General features: G+C 38.3%; 1 protein-coding gene across 2 annotated transcripts in view; it reads left to right on the forward strand.

Moving 5' to 3' along the window:
- Positions 1–855: 855 nt before the first annotated feature.
- Positions 856–11,081, forward strand: part of LOC101864280 (D-aspartate oxidase) — a 39,806-nt gene continuing 29,580 nt past the window's right edge. The window contains exon 1 of one of the 2 annotated variants that reach the window (XM_005091193.3): positions 856–1,435. The gene's annotated coding sequence lies outside the window, so the exon portion shown is untranslated. The remainder of the gene's footprint in view (positions 1,436–11,081) is intronic. The other variant, XM_005091192.3, reaches the window with a different exon arrangement.

The following is an 11,081-nucleotide window of genomic DNA, read 5'->3' on the forward strand; positions in this document are numbered from 1 at the left end:
GACCAGTGATCACTCGCCATGGAACTCTTTCTGTTGTCACTGTAGACACAAGTTTCTTCATTATCACATCTGAATGAGCCTCTCATTCATGCATTAGAAATCACACTCCCAACACACAGAAAATGACTTTGAACATATATTCAGGAAACATATGCCAGTTCCACTCTTGTTTACTTTGTTTTGCATTATTGGCTTTTATGTGTAAAACAATATTTAGAGGCCTTTTCTGTATTTTTGTGTTTTTGGCAGCATGTACAATAGGCCTATGTATTTTATGTGCAACCGACACATTCTCCAATCGTAGATCTAGTACTAATCAAGACTATATCTAGATACTTTTCCAACAGAGTTAATGTTCATAATTAGTGTTATTATCAAGTGTATTGTGATTGTGAAGATCTTTAGTAGATCTAGATCTATCTAGATCTAGATCCCATCCCATCCCATCATTAAAAAAACAACAACAAACCAACAATACAGATACAAAAACATTGTAACATTGCCAATTATGACATATTGTTGGCAGTAAAAATGTACTAGACTATTTCACTATATTTCCTCTTCGAAGAAAGTTTTAAAATACTGATGTAACTTAATGTAAGGTGTCTTCCAAGCCCTACCACTAGCATCAGCGTGCATAGCAACGCGAAGCCTCGCTGTGCGGCGCAGCCAAAGGTGCCCTCAACTGGCCGCCATGTTTTAGTTTCAATTCCTCACAGCGAATCGGCGATCGCGAAGAGGGAGTTCCGCTTCTATAAGTGTAGAATTCTGTGGTGTCGGTGTCGAGTGACCGAAGTAAAGGGGCGCCACTCTTACAATAAAAATCCTAGTTTCATTTTTCATTGTTTTGCTTCCGTTTATTCATTCAATGTTATGATTTGGAGAAATGCCATATTGGTCTTCATATCCTTCACTTGAAATAATACTATAATAATAATATTGATTAGGCTAATTATTAATTAATTTGATGAGCATCAGTTAAATATATTTTGCATTCTCTGACAACCTGTTTTAAGAAAACATGGAATTCTAATCTAGGTTTTTCATTACTACTTACTGTATCATTATAATTGTGAGTTTATAATCATTTAATATTGTTCTATCATAATTGTGAAATGGCAGAATAGTTGTATAAAACCTCGAAAACGACACCAAAAGTGTATTTCCTAGGTCATTTTTAGGCTTCAGACACACAAAAATCTTTATTTTCGAGAAAAAAAATTAGAATTTTTGTGAATTTTTGTGAAATGAAAACACTCTGAAATAAATCAACAGCAGAACTAATAAAGGCCTTAACACTCTGGGCGATCTGGCAATCTTTTAAGCTACTCGCATACACAAAGCAACAGTCAACAACGTCAACTAGAGGCAGAGGCCTAGGCCTAGTATGTCTTCGTCTATTTGATTGAGTTGTAGTTTGCAGTCAATGAGGCCTGTAAGTTACAGCTTGAACTGGACTGATTAAATAAATATTATCCACTGCATGCATTAACTATTATCATTTATTTTATTGTATTATTTTCGGACTTCTTGATTGTAACTGTAACTGTAATTGTTCAATTAAATACGTATTATAAAGTAATAAAGTGTGGGATGTTTTCGATAGAATAAAAGTTTCGGCTGACCCCATTACCTTGCGGGATACGTTTCTTCTCTCATTATATTATTCATGGCTCATTGTTGAACACTAGGTTATTCATCTGTCTTTACTTCGGATCCCTCCTCTTGGACCATTTCCTACTGCGATATGTGTCCAACTTAAAATTTCCTCTCTCTTGCATTACCTGTTACCACCTACCACTTATTCTAGATTTATATATAGGATTGGAGACCTATATGATATTTAGTCATCCCCGTCTGTATGAATATACCTAGTGCTTTTACTTTTTGTGGAAACACTCGTCGAGAGAGCCAGGTCAGTAAGTCATGAGCAGAGAGGGTTTACAGTAATATTACTGTAAACTCTCTGGTCATCAGTTTACAGCGCCTTTTTCTGTTTACTAAAAGTTCTTTCCACAGGCGATGAAAATCAAGAACAGCTAGAGTGTATTGTGAAACAGTTAACAGTGTTTTGTGATATATATGAAAAAGAATTTCCTTGAAGGTAAATATGATACGCCCTTCCATTTCATTTTACTGAGTAGAATATAATATTATAGGTGAAGATGTGCCTGTGGTGTACATTTATAAGCTAACTCTTAGGATCTCTTTTATCATAATACCCATATATTACTTGACAGTCTGGCTTTCCACTGCTCTCAGTCTGAACTTTTACAAAATACCCATACAAAGTTGTAAGAGTTTCCTTCTTTGATGTGAATGCTGGGGGACATTGGCACTAATTTCTTTGCCTTTTTAGGCTTTCGGTGTGCTAGATGACCACTCCTTGATTTTTTCTTCATTAAGTGACAAAACAACCCTTGTTAAGCCTAAAATAAATTACAAATCATATGGCCAACGCTCTTTTTCATATTTTGCCCCACTTGTTTGGAATAGGCTTCCAAAAACTATCAGAGAAGCAGAAAATCTAGAAATTTTTAAGAAGAAACTAAAATCATTTCTATTTTCATCATATTTCGATTAGACAGAATCCATCCAAGCTGTAGATCGTTGTGAGTTTGTATGTGCATATGTACGTATGTGTGTATGTATGTGTGTGTGGTGCGTGCGTGAGTGAATATGCGTTTTCACGAGTATGTAACACTATGTACCTTTAAAATTGATTTGTAAATCCATAATATGTATCATGTTAAGCGCATAGAGCATTTCATAAGTGGATATGCGCTATATAAATGCAATCCATTATTTATTATTATTAATACCCAGCGCAGCACTGTGCATCTAATTTATCAATCTGAGTCAGGGCCAGCAAGGTTTCCCTTCATGGATGAGGATGGGGTAAAAGGTACCATTTTGGCGCAAAATGACGGGAATTTAATTGGTTCGACTATGACGTTCAAATTCAAATAATTTAAAGAAAAATTTAGCTGGCCCCGACTCTCGACTCAAATTGATGAATCTGACTGGCATTGTGAACTGAATTTTAAAATTTGATGAAACAAGAGTTTTCGTTTACCTTGTTCCTCTTGAGGTGGTTGTGACATATGTGTGAGACATCATGGTGAAATCAGGCACACGTCAGAATTGTGAAATCAAAGAAATTGTCATTTCTGACCTTGGGGAATTTTGTTTCTAATTTCCTTTTTTTGACTCAAGACCTTTTATGTCCATTTAAAACGCATGTGTGGATTTTACTGAAAAACGTTGACTTAAGGCACAAAAAATGTCAAGTTTCAGTTTCCAAGGACTCTCAAGCATGGAAATTACCTAACTTTGGCGGCCATTTTCTCGCTAATTTCACCTCTGAAACCAGGCGACCCTGACCTGCTTCAATCGCAAATATTTCAACTTCTGTTCGACATAGATGATATATTTTTCACCAAAAGCAAGGCAAATGTACAGGCTTTAAGACGATACCAATAACCCTATCATGCCCAAAAATTGACGAGCGCCTGATTCCACCATGTCGCGACACATATATATATTGTCTACCCTACACCATCACTGCAGGGGCTCTCGTGGTCTACAGGTAGGCTGTTTGCCTCTCATTCAAGAGATCCCAGGATCAAAACCAAACTGCAACGAAAAAAAATTTTTGGTCAGATTTTTTCCGTTCAGGGAAGTCGAGAATGTTTCTCCAGTGCTCTTGGGTCTGCTGGGGTAATAACAGACTTGATATAAAGCACTATGTATAGAGCATGCTGCAGAACACACGCGCAATAAAAATGCTGTTATTATTATTATTTTATTGTAGTTATTTTTATTCTTCTTATTATTATATCTAAATATATTATTATTATTATTTATTATGAATGTGTGGCCAGGCGATGTTTCCCTTTCTCTGTACAAAAGCAGCCTGATCCTCTCATCGTGTGTTCGCTGTTTGGGAGCTCATTTTTGTTTCTTTTGCAATCAGCCTGGATTCTCAGTCTCCTCCTCCAGCTTTTGCTCCTCTCCATTTTCCTCCCTAGGGCACTCTTAACATTTCTGCCTGAATTCCTTCTGTTCTGATATTTTTTGCATGCCTTATTTCCCTTCTGAGCCCCAGTAAGTCTCCTCCCCCTTCTCTCCCCCGCCCCCCCCCTCCTCTCCCCACACACACATTCCTATTAATTTTGGGGAGGGGGGGATACTGGAAAAGTGTGTGTCAGAGTTTACTAACTTTTGAAACATGAATGTCATGAAGAAATCATATGTAACATAGGTTGAGATAGTATGGTGTGGGACATGGTCTCATCAATGTGCAGTTGACCCTAATGTACAGTTTTTGCCACTGAAAGGACTCGAGCTGAATTCATTGATTGATACTTGATCTTTGCCATTTAATTAAGAGCTTTAAATTTTCCTGGTGCTGTTATTACTCTCTGTAAATGGCTTACTTGTGAGTTCATTTTGTTGTTTCACTTGCATAATCATTTTCTTTATTCATATTGGCCTTGGGTGAACAATGAAAACAAAAGCCAATTAATTATCACAAAATCAATAAAATATAAAAGGCCTATGAAGGGTACAAGTCAACTGGAAGTACGCATAAAAGGCCTCCCCTTCCAGACCCCCCCCCCCCCCCCCCCATCCCGAAGAGCGGGACGGAGCACCGGGGAACAGCGACTCTATTTTTAAAAACAGGAAAAAATGTGTCCGGCGTCCGGGGAACAGCGACTGCCCTAAGCGAATACCTCGTCGTGATGGTATTGATGCTAGTATCGATACACCCGCGGCCCGACAAAAACATTTTTAAATAAACATTTAAAACTATGTCTAATCGTAAAAATAATATCAAATTCGGAACCAGCGTGTCCAAATTAACAAAATAACTCGCGGTTGACCGTTTTTCTTGCTGGATTTAGATCACAAAAAGAATTATTTTATATAGATTCTTCTACCAAGATTGCATCTTGTAGTATTTTCCTTTCATGAAGAGGACTGACAACAGTCTCTTTTAACCATAGATGTACACTCTATGCTTTTAACTGATCTTATAATAGACCCCCCCCCCCTTCCTCAGCGTGAAGTGACACGTGGGAGGCTGTGACGCAAAATTCCTTTGATGTGTGCCGCCGCGCGGGATTAAACTTTATCGCAGCTAAAAACTGATTTCATTTTTGAAATCAGCATATCAAAATAAGCAAAGTGGCTCACGTGGAACCTGATTTGATGCCATATTTTAAAACTTGAGCAAACTTTGTTTTTCAATTGTCTATTTTCAATCTAAAGTTAGGTATCAAGGTCACCCAGTGCGTTGTAAGTGCATCTGACGTCAAAGCTGCTAGGACTACACACTGCACACTAGGCTAGATATCTACTATCTATACTACTGCACTGTCACCGTACAGTGTACAGTAGGCCTATGGTGACTTGGTCGAAAGAATTTGCTATTCTCTTTATTGAGATGTAGAGGCCTACAGATCCCTCGAATGTCTGTGGACGATTAAGTCCAGAGACTACAATAACAAATTATTAAGAGAGGGCGTAGGGAGAGTTTGTGTCATTAGAATTTTGCAACTAATAACTTCATGGACCTCTTTTTTAATGTTTGTTAAGTAACAACACACAGAATGCAGGCAAATTGTTGCGTAGAGTCATCCGGCGCAAGAAGAAGGAATCTCCCCCAATTTAAAGGGAATTGGACACTATAAAACGGAACGTTTAAACAGAATATGGAGTATGATAAATCTGACAGTTCTACTATACGAAGAATGTAATACGATTTATCGCTGGGAGTAACGTTGGCTTTACATATTAACACTTTTTACGGCAAACTATTTATATCCATTTGACCGACATCAGGGTATAACACACCCGCACGTGTATTATACAGTGGGTTCCAAAAGAAACTTGACAATGTAATCACCCAATAATCGGGTTAACACCTTGCACTACCCACTCATACAGCACACCAATTTAAAGCTAAATAAATTCTGCATCATCTGACACAATAATATTTCATCCAAGTTAAGAGATGCTCGAGATAATACTATGGCCACTCAAAATTGACCTTAAACAATCAGGCTGGCAAAATTGTGCGAAATCACAGAAACGTTATCTTCACCATCAATATTGAAGAATGAACATACAATACATATCCAATGAATGGAGAATTTGTTTCTCTGCAATAAACAATATCTAATGTCGATAGTTTCAAATTTTAAACAAAACAGAAAACAAAGCAATCAAAATTACCACAAAAACTCGGACTTAACATTAAATGTGCTCATTGTTATTTTGCGTAGGAGCCATTGGTTTTGTTTAGTGCACGAACCCATAGAGGGCATCGACTCTGCTAAATTTTGGACAATTATCAGTCACTTTATCCCAGATGTCACAGACGGTTGCAAACGAAGGGTCTGAATTGGGAACAACGTCAATTTTCTTCAGCTGCTGTTTCTTGGGATTTCACATACCTGTAGGATTCATATCGGGCTATTTACTGGTGACTACTCCATCGTTGATATGATATAGTTTTCCAAGAAATGTCTCGTGAATGACATCATGAGGGAAATAAGGGTAAGACATGACATTCCAACACTTGCGCGATGTACTCAACTAAAGCAAGCCATCCGATGATTCACATGCGGACGATGTTGTTCATTCTGTCCCACCACCCCAAAAATGACAGTTTCATGGCTTCTGCTCTTCACTGACAGATGATTTTTCCAAAATCTAACTTACACAGTCATGTACCAAAAGGTTTGTGCTCTACAAGAAGACCAATAGCTCCTAAACAAAAACAAAATCATACTAATGAGGGTATGCAATGTTAAATCAAAGTTCAGCATGGTATTTGTAAGTAATCTGTTTTCTAACTTGTTTGAAAATGTTTTTCAGAAGATGCTGCTCATTGCAGAGACAATACTATTTCCCTTTCATTTGATATTCAATACATATTCATTCGACCAACGTTGATGAACCTCAATACACGGGCGAACGCACTTTTACGTTTCTTTGATTTCGCCCAATTTTGCCAAGCTTGAATTTTTAAGGTCAGATTTAAGTGACCATATCTCGAGCATCTCTTTACATAAATGAAATATTATTGTGTCAGATGCTGCAGGATTTAATTAGCTTTAAATTGGCATGCTGCATGAGTGGGTATATAAGTGCAAGATTTTAACACGATGATTGGGTGATTACATTTTCAATTTTTTTTTTGGACGCCCTGTACAGTAAAACATGTACTCAACTTACATCTGGTGACTGGGTGTAAGAAATCCAACTCTTCTTTGTTAGTTGAGCCCATATTTACTCAAATAGCTGCCTAACGCTCAGCATTTCCCCATGGCAAGTACTCCTAGCAAAAACATTGTGACACCCTCCCCCCCCCCCCCCAAAAAAAAAAAAAACCCCATCGTACTCCATTTACTCATCATGTTCTGTCCCCAACGACAGATGCTTTTCTCCTATGCTCATTGAGAAAACGATAAATACTGCCATCTGTGGTCGATTCTACAAAGGAGGAAACATTGTTTGGTCTAAATTCTGGGTCACTGTTACCCTGTTAAAAGTTAACACAATGTCAAGCTCACGCTAGGCTTAGCACTAGGAACCTCTTACTGATCTATGCATCATGCTCAGGATAATTACGTTGTTCTGACGTTTGATTCTCTTCTTCTCTTTTTCTTCTTCTTCTTCTTCTTCTTCTTCTTCTTCTTCTTCTTCTTCTTCTTCTTCCTCTTCCTCTTCCTCTTCCTCTTCTTCTTCTTCTTTTTCTTCTTCTTCTTTTTCTTCTTTTTCTTCTTCTTCTTCATAATAATAATAATAATAATAATATTAATAGATGGCATTTGTATAGCACAAATCACAGCTCAACAGCAAGCTCTATGTGCTTCACAATCTATACTTTTATCCCAGCAGACCTGAGAGCATTCTGAAACAAACTCAATTTCCTGGGAAACATACAGAGCAATCATCTATTTATAGGTGCTAAAACACTAACATACTGACAAGATCTTTCGCTAATTATGGCCGGGTACCCATTCCCACCTGGGTGAAGTGAGGAAAATTCATGTAAAATGCCTTTCCCAAGGACACAACGTCGGGCCCGCGGCACGAACCCCCGACCCCGCAACCTCACGATTACGAGTCCGGTAGCCTAACCTTCTTCTTCTTCTTCTTCTTCTTCTTCTTCTTCTTCTCTTCTTCTTCTTCTTCTTCTTCTTCTTCTTCTTCTTCTCTTCTCATCCTCCTCCTCCTCCTTCTCCTCCTCCTCCTCCTCCCCCTCCTCCTCCTCCTCTTCCTCCTCCTCCTCCTCCTCCTCCTCCTCCTCCTCCTCCTCTAGATCTTAGAGGAAGTCGACCGCTGGTTCTTCAACCTGCAGTACAATTGATTTTTACGTATGTGACGCTTTTCATACTTTGTAGGGCCCCTTGCTTTCACTTTCAGGCAGCCACATTCAGATTTCGAAGGTATTGTTTATCACTTTATACTGACTAGAGTGTTGTCAGGTTTTGATATGAATTAATTTTGAATTTTGCCTTGGTGGCGGCCGAAGCCTACTCTTATCGAGTTTAGAACCACCAAGAGAGCTTAAAGTGCGCAGCTTACACAAGGGACCTCCGAGATTTTTTTCCCTTTCGAGAAAGCCAAAAGTTCGGTCACTGTTACCCTAAGATGAGGGATGTGTGGCTGAAAGACAGTAGTAAGAAGGAGCAAGGAGAAGCAGTACTTGTAGAAATAGTAAGGAGCAAAGGAAGGAGGAGCCCATTGGCCGGGGGTGGGCCGGGTTAGAGCGAGAAAGTGGAGATGAAAGCAGACGACAGAACATGTCAAGAGAAAGGGAAAGGAGGTGAATAGACAACATTTTAAATTTTAAAAATGGAATGTTTCCGTCGCTGTTAGGTTTCAAACCTGGAACCTGTTGAATGTAAAGCGAATGCGTACCCCTAGACTACGAGAGCCCCGTATGTTTGGTTCTGATTGTTCCCAGGGATGTTTTTTAAACCCATACACAATACACACATGTACATGATAGTGTATTTCTATGTTCTGTGAAATGATCCCAAGTAGAAATTCGTGAGCCAGTGTGTTTTTATTTGTTTGGTTGTCTTTTGTTTCTGTTTCTGTTTTCTTTTTTTTCTTCTCTATTTCTACACTACTGATACACACACGTACATGTATAATGTATGCCTCATAAAACGACTTCCATCATAATATCCATGTGCATGTTTGTTCATTTGTTTGTTTGTTTGGTGTTTTTGTTTTCATCTTATTTTTGCTTAATGGTACACACACGTACATCTGTGCTTCATGAATTAATGACTCCCTTTAACATTCGTGTGCGTGTTTTTTAGTTTATTTGTCAGTTTGTTTGGTGATTTTTTTAAATTGTATTTGTACTTTGTCGATACACACACCTGCATGTATGTTTAATAAAAATAAAACCAATTATAAATGTATGTGATTGTCTGTGTGTGAGTGTCTCTCTCTCTCTGTGTGTGTGTGTGTGTGTGTGTGTGTGTGTGTGTGTGTGTGTGTGTGTGTGTGTGTGTGTGTGTGTGTGTGTGTGTGATCACATGAGTAAGAGTATGATCGTGTAGGAGTATGATAGACCAATCATGTAGAAACAATACCAAATCGGAAAACAAAGGTGAAACGGAGAATTGCAATCGCTGAATCAATCTAAACTGAAAATGATGACATCCACCTAAAGAGGACAATGCAAAGAGAAAAAAAATTTCAAACTTTAAGAACATTCTGGAGACTGTTTTCAAACTTGCTACTGAGCTCACAGCATTTTAAAAGAAATTAAAATTCTCTCTGCGACATCTCCTTATTGCTTTACGCTGTGATCAACTTCTCTCTTTTTTGTTCCTCCTTAGGAACAGATTGGCGGGAGATTTGACTGAGCTCTATTAAGCTTACTGAAAATCGAGACGAAATGTAACATGTTTGGTCTAATTGTATTCGATACTGTAGGCGATTACTCCAAGTTCAATTATAACAAAGAAATATAGTAAAATACTAGTCGCTGTTGTTCCCCGGTAAAATGACGTCATGAGTCGCTGTTCCCTGGCGCAGCCAGAGCGGGACACACAGCCTTTTCCCTCCCATTGGATAGAGTTGGAGAATAGTGCAGATTAGAAATTTATAAATTTATTTGTACCATTGAGTTTGTATGTTTTCTTTTTGTACAGGCTTTGTATGAAACAAAAAAGACTAATTATTTCATATCTTTTAATAAGAATGCAATATGATATATAAACTGCAGAAGCTGATGAGGCCCAGAGAAATCTGGTCCTCGATTATCTCTAGTGGATGGATTACCGTCCTCTACAAACATTATTATGTACTTCAAATGGTTGAAAAGGGGGAGGGGGTATGATATGAATGGTGTGTTTTCTCTGGATCGATAACAACAACAACACTGGGTCTCTGGTTTCTCACTAAGAGTGGCAGAGCCCCTGGAGTAAGGGCGACATGTTTTCTTTATACTGACTTATTGCCTTTTGTCCAGCTTTCTGTTTTAATTGTACCTCACCTTGTCGTACAAAACTGACAAGGCTCCCATACTTCTTGTTGAGAGCCCTGCTTTTGGAATTGCTATAAATTATAATCTCACAACCAGTGTTCACCTCTGAAGTAACTGCCACTTCAATCATCCATTTTATGTTGTGTTTATGGTCTGTGACGTTTTCCTAATCAACATAATGTCTTTTTTTGCACGGTTATAATGAATGTAAATGGAGCTTTTTTTGCCTCTCAGTTTATGCATGGCTGTATTTTGTGACTAGTCTTTGTCCTCTCCACAGCTGTGTGTGCTGGATGGTGTCTGTATTATTACCGTTCTGTCAGTTTTCTGTTGGGATTATTTTATCAACTGGGAAGTTGACTTCAGTTATTTCACCGTTAAGTCCCACTCTTTTAAACTACACTACCACTACCGTTTCTGAGCTCGCTTTTAGTTTGCGTCAGCCTCAAATTCAAATGGATTTAGAGGCAGCCTAATCAAAGCCTGTTTAATGTTATGCTTATTTCTCTCTCTCTCTCTCTCTCTCTCTCTCTCTCTCTCTCTCTCTCTCTCTCTC

Source organism: Aplysia californica, unplaced genomic scaffold (assembly GCF_000002075.1).
Source record: "Aplysia californica isolate F4 #8 unplaced genomic scaffold, AplCal3.0 scaffold00027, whole genome shotgun sequence".
NCBI classification, from domain to species: Eukaryota; Metazoa; Mollusca; class Gastropoda; order Aplysiida; family Aplysiidae; genus Aplysia; species Aplysia californica.